At 40.6% G+C, this 17245-nt stretch overlaps 1 protein-coding gene across 2 annotated transcripts in view; it reads right to left on the bottom strand.

Moving 5' to 3' along the window:
- Positions 1-17245, bottom strand: part of RAD51B (RAD51 paralog B) — a 379361-nt gene that overhangs the window by 154434 nt on the left and 207682 nt on the right. The window lies entirely within an intron of this gene.

Consider the following 17245-nt stretch of genomic DNA (forward strand, 5'->3'; position numbering starts at 1 on the left):
TTTCTTCTACTGAAACCAGAGACCTATATATACACACAGATACAACTGCAGGCAGGTAGGCGCCTGAGACCTTCATCTTTGCTTACCACAAGCTCTGTGTAAGATGGACAGATGGGTGACTTCTTTGTACTTTAAATGACACTTCAAGAATAAAGCAAGCCAGACAAATCAAAGAAATTCAGAAACAAAATCCCAGTTGTTATGTGGGTATAAATGATCACGTGCAAGTTGACAACTGAACTGTTTGAGGCAGACAGTTCATACTGTTAAAAAGCTATGAGTGAGTGAGAGAAAGTTAGATTTAAAGTCAGGGAACTTTCTGTCATTTATCAAGCAACAAACAAAATTGCTTCCCCGAGACAGTCATAAAATCCCTGTCAACTAAGTCAGTTAAAGTTAGACCAGACACTTACTCTGCAACTCAAACTATGGAGCAGCCTTATGTTTCTGTCAAATGATCAGTAATACAACAGTTTCTGTTGAAACATAAATTATAACTACTAGGTTTTAGAAGCAGTACTATACTATGATGATAAAGTTATCTCATGGCCCAGTGGAGCTTCTGGAATATTAAGGTTGAAAAACCTTCACTGCTTTTACATATGCAAGGTTGTGGGGTTTGTTACTTTTTAATTCCCAAAAGAATTTCTTCTTTCACTGAAGCTCTTATTTTGGAAAAATATCCAGTAAAGGTTAAGATCAAAAGTGTTGGCATGCAGTAATAATGTATACTTGTATCACTGCTGGTAGTTTGCAATGAGAAGGACACTTGTTTAAGCTTTATTGGAACCAATTCTGTTCAGTGATTTTAATTTTCAGCTTGGTGTCTTAGAAGAGATGACACTTTTTGAAGCTAATGGCATGTTTTTGCAGGCAGTGTCTGCTTCTATAAGTGACGGGGCTTGATGTTTATAGCTACTACTAAGGATTGGTATGGGCAGGAAGGCTCTTGCTTATACTTGTTCCCATGAAGACCAAGATTAGGGCTAAATATTGTGCACAATGCTGGGGGTGCAGAAAATAAGAGGTCACATCTGTGGGGAAGAGCTAACAGAACAGATGCCCCTGAACTGACCAGCAAAGTGTTCCATTCCATAAACGCCATATTTGGTATAAGGCTGAGGGATCACAAGGGTCTCTTCTTCAGTGGCTGGGGTCTGAGAAGGACTCTGTCCATTCTGCCTTTGATCCCGATCCATACATTCCTGTATCCAGGTCCAGAATCCAGCTTCTGAATCTGGTTCCCGTCTACCTCTGAGCCCAGTCTGGGACTTGCTCAGTGCCTGCCCACTGAGTGGTGATCGTGACACAACTGCCATCAGGGTGGTTGGGCTTGATATTGGTTCTGCATATATTTCATTTTATTATTACTATTTTTATCAAAGCTGTCTTAGTTTTGTTTTCCAGTCTGTAAGTCTCTCTCCCTTATTCCCTTTCTCTTCCAACTCTGGGAAAGGAGAGGGGTTAATAGAAAGCCTCTGTCAGTCCTTTAGTGGCTGGCCCAGCCTCAACCCTTGACAACACTGCATTAGAGAGCAGAAGGCTAGAGAGAAAGGCCTGGAACGATTGCAGTGCACTGAAGTCCTCAAACCTTCTCCACCAAATATTAGAAGGTTCGATTAACATCAACTGGATTTGGATTAGGTATTTAAATGTTTACGATCTACAGAAGAAATTAGTGAAACACCTGATTTAAGATGATAGTTTGACGAGAGTTTGGAGCCTGAAATACTTCCCATGTCACAGAAACTCCAAGCAACATGCTCAATACTCACTTTTCCAGAACAACATCTGCTCTAGTCTGAAAAAAGGCTACAGCTGTGCCATCTAGCAAGGATGGCTGGTTTTCTTTCCTCAAAACAAAAGAAGTAATATCTTGATAAGCATCAAACTTCCACCAGAATAACTCACCATGAGCACACCTAACCGAAAGTTTCACTACTAGGAATGCTCTGTTAATTAGTCTAACTCATCTCTATCAGGAAGGTGGATTTGCTGACAATAATTTCTCCTCATGTATGGTTTGGATTTAATTTGCTCAAGGAGAAAACAGGTTCAAGTATTAAAGTAGTGTTCTGGGAGGTCTGTATTCCATTCCCTTAAAATTACTTAAATCAAGTTACTTCAGTTAATTTCTACAAGCTTTTGGTTTTGTACTAACGCCTGGAAAGCAAAATGTCATTATCAACAGCCTGAGGGAGAATTTTATAAAGGATGGTGAAAGCAGCTTTAAAGTTTTGAAATCCTCTCTTTGTCATGTGTAATAAGCTGCAAGTTCCTTCTGTAATCAACACTGGCCTTCTTTCCCACCTGCTAGAAACAGGTAAGAATGACAAAATTCAGCTGAAGCAGCTAAGTGTGAGTCGTGCTGCATGTGGAGATGTTTTCCTCACAGCCAGTGTAACTGCATCTGTGTACACAGCTGGAAGCCACTGCTCCACACCGCAGAGAAGCAATTCACCCACCACTGCCTGGGAGCCTCTGAATAGAGACAAAAGGCCCAGACATTCCAGAAGTAGCCGCTGCTAGCATAAAACAGATGGAAAATTCACATCCAAATTTCCTTTCAATTATATATCTTTGCTATTAGCTAACAGGAGGAGCAACATCTTGCTGTTGCAATCCCAAGTCAAGCATTTAAGTGGTTAAATGTCTGGAGTCTGCTCATCTTACAGAGATATCACTCCATAGCATTTCCTAAGTCTGCATTCCTTCCAGGCCTAAAACCTGTCCCAAAGTGAACACAAGTGCTAGACGTGTAAGGCTTGTGGTAGAACAAGCAAGCTAATTGCTGTCATTTATTTTATTTTATTATACAGAAGAAAGCCCACTGTACCATACTGTGTCAGCCCCTGTCTGAAGAGGGCTGTTTGGGTGACCTACTTTCAGGCAGATCCTCTTCTGTGAAGTTATTCAAATTTATGACTCTGGTGCAAAGTGGTTAGTAAGCCTGGAGCAAATTTACAGAGAAGACTTTTTACAGGGTGGAAAGGAATGCCTCAGAGGAAAGGTTTCCATTTTATAAGAGATACTCCTGCAAGTTGATGCATTAGGCAGACAGTGAGGCAAACCAACAAGAAGTGAAGTAAACTGAGGGGAACCACTGCCAGCTTTGCAAAGAAGTTCAAGGGCAGTGACAGCACATGCTTCATTCCTTCTCCTTACTCTAAGCACAAAAAGATAGTAAATGTCTCAGAGGAAGGAAAGAAGATATGTTAAAAAAACAAATTTACATTCAAACACAGCCTTAAAAAAACCTTGGACTTATCTTTTCTGTTATTTCAACCACTACTTAGTCATTAATGAACTGAACAAAGGAAGTGGATAAATAATTCTGTTCAAAGAGAGTGATATTTTTTAGCAAACTTTGCCTTGTTTTTCCAAACCCTGATATTTTCATACTTAGAGATGAGAGTATCAGACTAACCTTGGCCCAAGAAGAAAATAGGCTTATAAGGGACTTTGGTCTCTGGTCAGAGGTCTCCAAACCATCCAACCTCAACATGTATGGAGCAACAGCTTCCAGCTATGATGTGAAGGTGCTTATCCATACTGTGGGTTGGATGCTTCTACAGAGTCAGTGGTGTGCCATACGCTGACAGGCAGCAGTTCCCATCTCTCCAGTCATCACTAGCATGATGATTTCTGCTCCTGACTCAGGTGAAGCAGGGAGTACAGGGACTAGGGATAATAAGAAAACAGGCCTGAGAGACAGACAAACATGGCAGATCTCAGTTTATGAATTCAGTATGTGGGGAAAGGCAGTGAGTGTCCAGAAGCACAAGGATAGGATCCTAGCCCAGAGGAAGTGAAGGTGCATGCTAGAAGGATGGGAGAAGACCTCTGTGCAGTCGCCTGCTTTATATATTCAGATCCCATGAAATGGTGATTTCAATTTCTGTAAACACTCCTTCCCTTTCTCAGACAAAAAGAACTAGCATTAAGCTAATCTTCAAAGGGCACAGCAGCAGACAGACCAAGGACTGCATGAGGTACCTGTTTTACTGTCTCCTGCGAAACAGAGCTCTTCAGGGCACTGGCAGAGACATCAGCAGAGAACACATCTGTCTGTTCTGGATTGCAAGCACAAAGGAGGAACTGGCTGCTTCAGTCTCACTCAGCACTGTCACATGTGAAAACAAAGCTTCTTGTGGTTTAAGTCAAATGCAAAGTAAATGTCTCTCCACAATCAGGGGAAAAACAAATCAAAGAAGAAGCGGGGATTCTTCAACTGAGCCTTGCAGTGCTCCTTTCAAGCAGAAGAGGCTCACACTGGGCTCTACTGCCCTGGAAGGAGTTACTGGTAGAATTGTCAGCAACAACACCTAGTCCTACTTATAAACAAGGGCTGGATTAATTTTTTTTTTGCTTCCCCCCATCAATGCAATTAAACCAAACCTTATAAGAACCTTACCACGAGACAAAGGCCACATATAGACAGGATGGGGAAAGTAGGTTTATTCCACATCCCATTTTTCACTGGAGGAAACAGCAGAATTAAACCTATTCAGCTGATTTTAGAATTATTCTGTTATGTCCAACCAGAGAATTACAAGTACTGACATGGGCTCAAAGACCTTCTCATCCTCTAAATATAAGGAGGTACCATTAGAAAGACTATCCTTGTGTAACAACCGAGTCCCAGTTGTTGCAAATATGAAGGGGAACTTGAGTTTCATTACTGTCTTATCCTATAAAAACCAGGGTAACTACACCAGTGTCTTAAATCAAATAAAACAGATTTCTTAACACTTTAAAATGCAAGGGGTTCTTGTAGGCAGAATTTGCTTCTTCTCTTGATTAAAAAAAAATAAAATGTCCCTTGTTGGTATAACTGCACAGAGCAATGAATTCCACTCTTTCCACGTTGTCATATAGATTTTTGTCTTTACAGATGAGAGAGTTGTTGCCTGGCAGGTTCATCCCTACCACTGGGCTTCTTTGCAATCTCTCTTGATTTGGTAATTCAAAAATCTTTTCTCATGAAAGGCAAAAAAGGGATCCATGCAGAACACATCAGTGAAATAACAAAATAGAGACGCAACCAGCCCCCAAATCTTTGATCAAATAATCTTGATAAAAGCTTGATTTATTAAAAAGGAGGAAAAACTCTCCAAAAATACAGACAAAAGATTTATGAAGAATTAAACTACTGAGCTCAACAAAAACGGCACACCATGTAGTAAGAATGAAAGTACTTTCCTCCTGCACAGGCAGTGCAGCTTTCTGCTTCACTGGCAGAGCTCATAAAGATACAGCTTTTCACCTGCATTGCATTTAGTCTGTATTTTTGGTGCAGATCTCTAATACTGACACCAGAAGGGAGAGGGGAAAAAAGAAGAAAATAAAAGAAAAAAATCCTCAACCCCCAATCTATTTTTCCATCCTCACCTACTCAGAAAGTACAAGTACAAAAATATCCAAAGGTGGAAAACCCCATCACACAGTAAAAAACCCACAGAACAAATGTATCTGTGCAGTAACTAACCACAATGCCCTTCAGACTCCCACACACTGAACTCTGCCATTTTCAACCCATCTTCACAGGCTCTTTAGACAAAAGGTGACTTTGATTCTCTCACTCTATGGTAGTGACCATCTCACTCTTCACACTGGTCAGCCAAGGTATGTCCCAAACTCTTCCTGTCATATACTCTACCTTCACACAGTGAGGATGAAAAAATAAGGTGTTTATACATTAAAGCCATGTTTCGAGCAGTAGACAGCATTTGGTATCACTCACTTGAGACAAAACACAGACCAAAACACACACATCTACATACATCTACGTAATTACCAGACAACAATTATTGATTTCTACTAACAGACACTAAAGCAAATGCGTTTCCCTGTTCCAACTGTAAAGATCTGTTTCAGTTAATGAGCTATGCAGTTGTATCAACAGCAGAGTCCATCTTAGGAGAAAAATCAAAATTTGCTTCCTAGATCACAGCATTGGCATCATATAATCTTTTATTATATAGGACACGTGGCAGGAAAACATTTGCTGCTGCACGAAATCAAACTTGGCCACAAAACTAGCCATGTAAAAACATCTAACTTTTAAAATATTTATTCTCCTCCTTTTATTAAGAGAGGGAGTCTGGCAATTCGACTTCCCCAAACCACCTAGTTCTAAATCTGTGCACCACCTCCTCTACCCTCTCACCCCAAGATAATTCCAGCTTACTTTGAATTTTAGTTAAAAATAAGAAAAAATGTTTTAGCTGGAAGCTGAAGCTTAGTAATCAATGATATATAATTTAGCTTTTTTTAATTATTGTTTTTAATTTTGTAAAATATTCTAGAAACAAAAATATACTTTTCCAGTGAAGCAATTAAGTACAAACCCCTGCTAATCCCTAGTTAAAAACCCAAGTCTTTTGATGGAAATTTTTTTGACCATCCCTAGCTCATAACTATGCTACTGCTGCAACACCAAAGTGCCTGCTAGAGATTACACTGAAAAGATGGTTTTGATTCAGTCATCAGCATCAAGAGACTGAAAACTGTCCCTGGTAGCTGCAAGTCTCTGATGGAGCCAGCAGTGAATGTGACAAAAAGAGAAGGAGCTCGCTTCTCCTTTTGGCCAGCACAGTTTACTTATTTCCTATGCCCCAAACAGGTAAGCCTTCACACTTTTTTCTTTATCATTATATTTGTGTGTGTCTGTGTACACATTCTCAGTGATATTTACAGTGTTACTCGGATATTATATCAATACTTTGGTCCTTTCTGATGCCATTTTTCCAGCCATTCATTATTTCTATTGTGACAACTCCCAGAGCTCTCATCTGCAAGATGCAAACCACTATACAAACAGAGAAAAAAAAGATAGTTCCTGACCTAAAGATCTTCTTTTCATGAAAACTGCAATGTTAGAGTCTCTTAGCTGCTGCTGATTATTCCCCACTTAAAAGGAGTCTTCCCTAAGGCATGAAGGAAAATAAACCAAAATACCTGACAGGCCAGAAAAGTTGTATATAAATAAGGACCTTCAGTATTCTCCACGAAACATGAGAAGCTTTTTCAAATAAGTAACATTAACCACTATTCACAGAATCACAGAATGGTAGAGGTTGGAAGTGACCTCTGGGGATTAAGTAGCCCAACCCAACTGTTAAAGAAGGTTTGTCTAGAGCATGTTGCAAGTCTCTGGAGAAGGAGACTCCACAACCTCTCTGGGCAGCCTGTTCCAGTGCTCCATCACCCTCAAAGGAAAGAAGTTTTTTCCTTGTGTTTACATGGAACTTCCTGTGTTCTAGTTTGTGCCAATTGCCTCTTGTCCTATCTAGAGAGCACTGAAAAGAGACTGGCCCCATCTTCTCAACAATCACTCTTTAGATATCTATAAGCATGGATAAGATCTCTCAGTCTTTTCTTCTCTGGGCTGAAGAGTCCCAGGTCTCCAAGCCTCTCCTCTAAGGGAGATGCTCCAGTCCCCTCATCATCTTTGTAGCCCTCTTCTACACTCCCTCCAGTCAATCCCTATCTGTCTTGAACTGGGGACAGTACTCCAGATGTGGCCTCAGTACTCCTGATGTGGTCTCACTAGGGCAGAGGGGAAAGAGAAGCTCTCTTGACCTGCCAGTCACACTCTTCTTAATGCACCCTAAAAAAATACCGACTGGAATCTCTATCCACGTCAAGACACTGAAAAGGTCCTCCAGAGAACTGGACAGATTATGATTTGTATTCAGTCCCACACCAGCATGCCCACTCTTACCAGTGTGTTTCGCACTACAGGATCTAATTCCCTGACATCAGTGTTGATTCTTTTTTGAGTTGATAGAGACAGAGAAACACACACATACTAGTACTGAGACTCCCATTTGCTAACCTAAAAACAGAATTGACATCAAGAAACAAGAAAATCCAGCTGGTCTGATTTCTTGCCAGACAATCTACCAGCCACGACCAAAATTGTCAGGTCTCAGGAGATCTGTGGAGGTGGAAAGACAGCTTGTGGTTTGTAGCACCTCAAACAGGCCCAAAGCAAGGAACTGTGGAATCAAGATCCTTGGGAACAGATACTTTCTTTTTATTGGTGTAAATCTTCTGACTTTGTGGCCTGACAACACACTACAAAGTGATGAGATTCCGTGCTGAGAAACTCTGTCATTGCTGCATTGCCAGTGTGAGTGATTGAATGAGTAGTACTTTGGTGGGAGGGATGGTGAAAACCAAGTAGAAGACAGCAGCTGAGTCAATTCCTTTCTGTAATCAAGGATAAATTATTTACCCCTCATCTCACCCTCCCTCCCTTTCTAAGAAATTCCCTCTTTTCTAAGAAATTCCCTCTTTTCTAAAATGAGGAATTGTACTAATTTAAGCTACTCTTAGTATCCAGAGTTCTTTCCCATGCTGCTCACCATGAAAACTTAGAGCAGCTTCTTGCATGTAACCTCTCCTCTGCAGTCACGACTTCTTGTCTCCCCAAGACAAGAAAATAAAATCCCAAACTACTAATCTGAGGGGGGGAGGGGGTGGTGGGGAAATCCCCAAACAACCCAGATCTAGAATTTTGTCTGCCTGTACATATAAAGCATGCATGGGTTGAAAAACAAAGCTTGTCCAGTTGTGGCATCTGGCAATACTGGGGTCCTGTGAACCAGAAAATGCTTTTAATTATCACCTCACCAATCACGCTACAAGTTATTGCTGTGTTTTTTTGGTTAAGTTCCCTCAGGGTATTAAACAGATCATGGTATTAATCAGAAGGCATGTAGGAGGGAGGGGGCAGAATGCTAGAATTACATGTGTGTAGGTCCCTTAAGGCTTTAATAAAGAACTGAGATTTAGAAACCTGCTGTCAGAGCAACTGAAGCCTTGCATGCTGCAAGCCTCAGCCCTCTGACCTACACAGCCATGGCATTATCATATCTGATTTTCCCAGGATGGTTAATCTCAGCTGTTAAACTTCATCAGTCTCTGCTAGTGTTTACCCATCATCTGGATTTGCCACTTCCGAACTTTCCAGGCTAGAACCAAATGAGCCAGCTGTTACACTCCTCCTTGACAGGAACCCAAAAAAAAAAAAAAAAAAAAAAAAAGTCAGCGCCAACATAAGAGTCTGAGGTCTGGAAGCCTGAACGGCTGAATCCCATAAAGGTAAAACAGAAACTACTACATCTAGGAGGAGGAGAGGAGTTTGAAAATGCAGCACAGTCATGTTACGATACTGTGGTCTGAGACACAGACTGTATTCCCATAGTCTTCTTTTTTCCCCCCATAAAATATGTTCTGATAAAGTGTCTTGGCAGCATAGATTTCATAACTGCAAAACTGACACAGTGCAGGCCAAAGCAGCAGCACTGCAGGCAAGGCAGAAGCCAGTCTGCAAATGAACCTTAAATTACATTTGAGAGTCGCAGCACAGAAGGGCAATGGGGGAAGGAGGGAGAGAGTCGAGTTTCAGTCGCATTTTGAGATCTCCATCAAAGCGGTCAATAAAAGCACCAATTGGTGCTAACATACCCAGGGTGTTTCTGACGTGGCTGTCCATTTCCCAGGAGCAGGCTGATGGTATGTCGATGTGGCAGGCAGAAAAGGACAGTAGGTTTATGCAAGCCAGTTTTAAACGAGCACTAACATTTGCGTTGATAAATATATCCTGCTAAGATGCCACAGAGAGCTTTGTGCCGCTACAGCCAGATCACTGCCAGCACCTGAGTTTGCTCAATCAACACTACAACTGACAGTCAGCCTACATTGTGGTGGACTTTTCTCAATATACCCAGCATGAACAGCTGTAGCAAATAACAGTTTCTGATCAGAGCCTAGTTCCATGGATTTGAACTAGTGCCTAAAGTTATCTGGCCTTTTCAGATGGTCCAGGGTGGGCTCTTAACCACAAGGCCTATGTTTAATAACCAGTGTTACATTATACTTCAAGCTGATTTTTTTTTTTTTGTAGGCCAGCTGAGCAAACTGCTTTACTTTGCATGATGGCCAGCATAATTTAGTCTTCTATAGATTCTATAGATTACAGTCAGAACAATTCCCTTTAGGAGTAAATTAAAAAACCCCAATCTTATACCTGTAAAGTTTGGATCATGAGCCAGAGTTATCAAAACTGAAATTCCAGGATGAAATAATTCTCTTTCAGCCTGCAACATGGAAACAGGTCAGTCAAACATTTAGGGGCTTAGAGATGACTGCTTGCAAATTACAGTTGTTGACATCTGGAGTTCAGATTTGGCCACTCTCTTAGTACTGTCCATCACAAAAACTAAACTGAAAGAATGTTTTGGTTATACGATTAGAAACATAAAAATTAGGAAACATTAAATGTAAAAAACATTATGTGTGACTTCAACATCGCCCATCAGACATATAACAAAGGACTAATTTCTCCCAATAAGTAACAGTCAGGGTTGACTGTGGTATTTCTTAACTGGTATTTAACCTCAAGTCTACAATTGCCAACCTGGGTCTCACTGGCTGCATGTATTTGTCAGCTCAGAGGGGCCTGTGACACAAGCCAAAGAATGCAACCTCTGAAATGCCTTTTGGGCTTGCCTCATGAACCCTACACATACACCTAGCAAATGCATCTGAGTGTTTGGAATGCCTTCAAAATCACATCTTGGACTGCCTACGCAATTTTATAAATTGTACAGCCAATATACAGCCACGTATAAAAATTTCTTCCCTCTCATTATAAGATGAATGGCAAAACATTTAAGTACATGCAGATACCCCACAGGGGCTCACTGTTCTGAAACAACTCATTTACAAAGCCGAAAATACATATATGTTTATGCACTTAAGCACACGCACACACAGAGGCAGTATATAAAATGGAGTATGTTAAAATGACAGAGGATTACAGTGGTCTGGCTTCACTCCCTGACTGACACACACTTTCCAGGAGGTTCTTAGCAAGCCAGGCCCCCCCCTTCAGGGCACAGGCACTCATGCTAGAGCAAAGGAGGTATATGATTTTTTTCCTCATCTCAAAAAAAGAACGACTCACTTTATCTGAAACTAAGAAAATAAATACAACTTTGGACAACAACCAAGACTGTAAAATTTCATCCTGATAAGCTTTTCTGACTGAAGACAGAGGGTTAGAATGGAAACAGTTATACAGCCTTAACTATAGGAGGTTCCTTCCGTTCCTGATATAATGCAAAATATTCCAGGATGTGCCAAGTTTTCACTGTAGTCTGCATCAGGCAGCAACAGGACACCAAAGTGCTCTGTGGAGAGTAATGGATAAATCTAAAATGATCTTTTGACTCTAGTGGCTCTTCTCTCCTGAGATGTATTATTTTTTTTTAAAGTCAGTAAAAAATAAAATATTGCAAAATATCACTTTTAATCCTTGGACTAAAAAATGGTTGAATCCTTTAAAGGCCGGCCAGGGCCAGAAACAACTTTTTTTTTTTTTCCTTTTTCCCAGATCTGGGGCGGGTGGGGTTGGGGGTAGGGCAAGGGGAAAGAGAGAGAGCAAAGAGTGGTTGGTTTCAAATAGCAACATTGTCCAAAAGGGTGAAAGGGAACAGATGGCCATGGAGAATGCAGCCTCAAAGCCCTAAAGAAAAGGCCTATTTTGACAGATCTTGCTGTTTCCTATTCAAGCATGCACACTCTGGCATGGAGAGTTAAGACGATACAAGGAACAACCTCTGTTCCCAGCAACTGACTATGGGCAACTGGTCTCTGAAGCTCTCTGAGAAAAACAACATGAGACAGACAGACAAACAGATATGGCAGCAAGCCCAGATCTCAGCCACCAGGAAAGGGAAGAAAAAAAAACAAACCACAAAAAACCCAAAAAACAAAAAACCCCACAACACAAAAAACCCAAGAAAGGCTAGAAACAGCTGCCTTTTCCTGGCTCCAGTGCAGAGCTTTAGAAAGAGCCTGTCCAGCCTTTCTCATCTTCCTTTTCAGCAAAACTTCTTGAAGGGGTCACCCTCAAGCTGTTAGTCTTTGCCCTGAGGGGAGGTGAAAAAGAGGACAGAGCAGAGCTAGTCTGGCTCAATGAAACTTGCTTCCTTTAATCACAAAGACCTCCCTCCAGCTAACGAAGAGGAACTCTAAATGTAAAAAAAGCATAATTAATGCTGGATTTTTGCATGCAAAAAGGTTGAGAAATTTGAAGTTGTGGCTCCCACAGTTGGTGTAATTTGTTTGCATAGTATACAGCAGTGAGCCATTATACCCAAGGGCAGGGAGAATTGTATTCGCTGTGGGAAACACTGCTAATGTGTGTCCTGACTTTTTCTATCCTTCCTAATCAAGGGTGTGCACCAACAGCTGTTTCATTCACTGACTCTGGGCATAGAGTACCAGAGAGAGATTTCCGTTTTGAAGGGCAGCTTCACATCCATACTCTAAATTTACAGAGCCAGTCAGTATAACCAGACTTCACTGTTTCTAAAGTCCATAGAGTGAGGGATTAATCTGATTTTCTTAATTGCTTTCTGATTTATGTATCATTTCAGTTCTTTAGGACAGAGCCTGAAGTGCTGTTTTGCAGTGGGCACTTGCCTGCAGGCAGAAGCACTGAGTGATACCTTCCCTTTGTGCTACAGCCTGGGCCAGAGCAATGGTAGTTTCAGACAACAGTTGTAGGGAGGAAACAGGGGCAACTGGTATAAACATTAACAATCTTCACAAACCAAACCTTCCCTGAGGCAGGGAAGTAGCTATCATCTCAATTTTAATATCCTCCTTTTTAAAAAATAATTGAAGGAAAAAGATAATAAAGACTTGTGGGTGCTCACATACCAGGACTCCAAATGAAGAAATGCAAATGCCACATACTGATCCTATCTGTGCCTTTGTTCCCTCATCCATGAAACAACATTTGTTAACTTTAGTCAATAAAGAGTAAATGTGTGGAAAAACAGACACCAGTTACAAACCACCTCAACAACCTCAGTCTCTGAAGGAACACAAATTATTATGATAACCCTGGTTTACAACAATATGTAAATGGTTTGTCTTTTTTGTTTTCACAAAGGATAGCCAACGTAGTACTTACTAGCTGTAATTGTTAATTTGTAAGCTAAATAGATAGGATCTAACTAGCAGAAGTAGTCAAACAATAAATAAAATACCTTATTTAGGCTAAATCAGATAAAACCCATTTCTTTTCTTCTTAACCAGGAGCTTCCTGAGACTGAGTAACTGCTCCAGGTGACCCTTATTGAGGGAATCTCAAATGTTGAGTATTGGTTAAGTATTAATGAGCACTGAACTTGCTGATTTGCCTTTCTTCCCCGTGTTTCCTTGAGTAAAGTCAACCTAGTATAGCTACCCCACAGTCTTCATTCTGCTTTGCTTTTAGTGCACAGTTCCTCCTGTTCACTGCCAGTGTGATAAACAGTGCTCACAAACCAATTCCATCTTTCACACTGCAGGACAGGTGGTCCCGCAGCATATTCCCACACATTCCAAATATTTTAAGTGTTCCACATCTGTTGTCTAAAACATTTTTAGTTCCCTGTAAGAACAGTAGGAGCTGAAAACAAAAAGTTATATATAACATAGTAACTGACCTTTCATGCCACATGAGCTTTCTGTCATTTCAACAAGATGATACATTTCAAAAAGAGAGCTCAACTTTTATTCATTATACTACATAACTATTGAAAATTCTTGCAGAGAAGATAACTTGAGAATCAATTTATGAGAGCTGTAACAGCCTGCATGATAAACCTGAGTTTGGACATGTCTTTTTCTTTCTTTTCCCTCCCCCCTGTCCCCTGTATCTGCTGTTCTATGGGAAATTATCAAAATTCAAGAACTAAGGTGATTTACTCTTTTCTGGCCACATGAACTACTCTATCTGCTTTAAAAAATAATCAAAACATATATGAACATTCTGGATGGGATTTTTTTAAAGTGCTCAGTGTTGGAATACAGCAGGTACAGAAATGCTAAACACTGGGGTTTTTCTCTTCCTACAAGATCATATCAGAAATTAAAAGCATTAATTGTATCTTAACTAAGCTACTCTCAGGAGGCAGAAAATGACTGCTGGGGCTGTAACTGGGATAGGTGGTGAGGGTTGGCATTTCTGCTCTTGCTTAAAGTGGTGTGAGATGGCAGCAGCCACCAGCAGTTGGGAATCTGGTTTGCATCTCAGTGCAGAAGCTGGCATATCTCACTTCTCCAGCACCGCAGCTCCACTGGATCCTGCCTTGTTAGGGACTGTGACAGGAGACTGTCCCTTGCTGCATGACCACCGTTATTTACAACAACATAATGGCATTCCTTCAAGTACTTTTCCAGCGTGACAACACACTGCAGCTTGGAGAGCTCATGCCTCAGTACAGGAGATACTAGCAGTAGGAACACGATCTCCATAGCTATGCAATGCAAAAAAATGCACAGCCTTTTGTTGTTGGTTTTTTTTATTTATTAAATGAAAAGGAAACCTTCTGTTCTGAGCTACAGGGAAATGTTATGCAGGGTCTCTATGTGACAGATCCAAATCTATGCCTCAGGGAAAATGATGCCACTGCGTGCATTCAAACAAATCACTGTTAAAACAAGCAGCAAATGGCTTGGTACTTCCCATGGGGCCAGGACTGAAGCTTAGGTATTTAAGCAGACTCATCCCAGTTAATTTGGGAAGACAATTACCTTTGTCCAGCCCTAAAACGATGCTGACTACAAGGCACAGTATCTCGTAAGTGCATAAGGGCAAATGATGCTGGATACGAATGAGGATGTAGATATCTTCACTGAACACCCAACTGGATATATAGTGGACTAGGCCCATGAAAAGGATGATTTTAACTTTCTAATAGCACAAAACTCATTCCTCTTACAAGATGTCTACAATACTCTTGCACTACAGTGAAAAGTGGACAAGAGACGAAAGAGGGACAGCCATGCTGAAGTGTATGAGTAGGCACCACAGCAGAAGCCTGAGAGATGAGAACTGTGGGAGTTTCACTTCAGCCACAAAACCTACCTCCTGAAAAGAATCCTGAAGCACAGAGAGCAGCTACTTAACTCTGCAAAGCAAGAAGCTGCCAAAGGCTGAAAGATCACTGAAAACTTAGAATAAGAATTACGTGCAATTACGTACAAAGATTAATTGTTCATTTTTCTTGTGACAATAATTTCCTCATCCAAGAGGATAGTATCAGAAAATTCAGCATGTCCAAAGGAATTAATCCAGTGGATTTCAGTGAAATGTCTGCTACAACGCCTTGCACTTGTGAATACACTTTCTGAACTTTTAAATTGTACTGAATCTTCTAAAGAAAAAAAGCAATCGAACGAAGATTAAAGAGAAAACATCTTGTTGGACCTTGTTCCCTCCAGAACGCAGAAAGGCCTGGACTATATTCCAGTATGCATATAAAGTATTCATGTGTCAGAGGACAACCTTACACAAACAGGAAAGCTTCAAAGGCACATGCTACCTCCTCAAAAGGCTCAAACAATTACATGGTTATTGTCAATGTGGGATACTGCCTAATAAACAGTACAGTACTTCATATGTAAGCTCAAGCTGTCTTCAGAACACAAGGAAGTCACCTGGCACAAATAAGTAATTTCTGGTATCTGAGAGATCAGCTGGATTCCTTCATAAAGTTTTGGATGGTATCACGTTCTGGCTAGGGTTTCAAGCTCTTCCTTGTTCTCCCAGTTATGTTTTCACTTCCATGGCAAAATCAGCTGAAAACCTCAGTGATGCAGGGAATGGTAGTGGTCACTAAGCAAGGGACAGTCTTTCCCCAGTAAATTAGGGCTGATCTCATTTCTTTGCATGATGCCACCACAGTGATGTTACTTCGTAAGAGATAAAAGAAAATATTCTTAAGTCACTGATGATCTCACAGCAACATCAAGAATGTTAAACTTGAATCTCAACAGTAAGGGGAGATGGAGAAGGAATTGGGCAGGGTTTGCCTCAGATCTGCTCTGCAGTCCTGGCAACCTCCAGAATTTGCCAAAAGAAACTACATGAGAAAATATCCAAGCTGTACAAATATACCTCAAAATATCACACACTGTCATTACTCAACCACACCTTGCAATATTTGTTGTTCTTAAAACTTCAGTTTCTGGAGTCAAATGATTATGGAAAATATGATGATTTCCTATGTAGCCTTCTCCTCTCCCCTCCAACTGGCATATACCAATTTCTCTGCCACGACAAGTGGCTTGAGAGTGGCTAGAAAACAGTTATGATTGCAACCCCAAAGTTTAGGAGTCAAGAGGGAAATAAAATTATGTCTCAAATATATATACCTTTTAAAAATTCAGTTTTCTGAGTATAATGTGGAAGACAAATCTAGCAATGCTGATGCAGTTACACCAACCTCAGGAACTAGATTTGTCAAACTTGTTATTTCAGTTTGAAATATATTATGCAAAAGTTGCATGAATTATCATTTGACTATAAGTCATCTAAGACTGTTTTGTATTTTGCATCTGTCTAGCTGTAGCACAACAGATACACAAATTCTCTTTATCTGAAATTGATTCCTGTCAATCTTGTGTCTTTATTTTTCGTCTGAGAGCAGGCAAGGCCACAGGATAACTCCAGGCAGAGAACTCCATGCTAGTGTCATATTCTTCATGCTAGAAACTTACAGGAGTTTTAAAATGTATTCTTGTATTATAGAAATGGGACAATAAACAGCTGTAAATATAGCCAAGATATTGATTCTCCAATCTCCTCCAACTCTAGAACAAGCTGCCAATTTTCATTCCTGTGCGGTTTCCCAAGACTGAAGGCAGACATCATCTTGCATTGTAATTTTACTTAGTTAATTTACTATGTTTCCTGATACTGTCTCTGGAAAGACAAATCATATCTACAAATATTAAGGATTATTTCTCCCATGTTTTAGAATACAAGTAAATTATCATTCATATAAGATGATTTGATCTGGGGTCTACAATACCTTCTACCAACATAGTCTGACACTCTGTCCTTTCACCTAGGTCTTTAAGGAAAATGTTAAACAGCACTGGCCCCAGTAGTGACCACTGAGGAAGACCACCAGCTGCCAGGTGGAATTTGCACAACTGACAGCTACTCAGCTCAGAGGTCCTGCTAATTTTCCACTACCTCACAGTTTCAGTCTACTTCTCTCTAATTTCACCACAAAGACACTACAGCAGTCTATGTCACACAGACTTGTTAAATGGAATATTAAACCACATCAGCTGCTCTGCCCACATTCATTAGGCCAGTCATCTCATCATACAGGACAATTAGACTGGTGAGGCACAAATTGTATTTGGTAAATCCAGGCTGACT

The sequence above is a fragment of the Indicator indicator genome, chromosome 4 (genome assembly GCF_027791375.1).
Source record: "Indicator indicator isolate 239-I01 chromosome 4, UM_Iind_1.1, whole genome shotgun sequence".
Lineage (NCBI taxonomy): Eukaryota > Metazoa > Chordata > Aves > Piciformes > Indicatoridae > Indicator > Indicator indicator.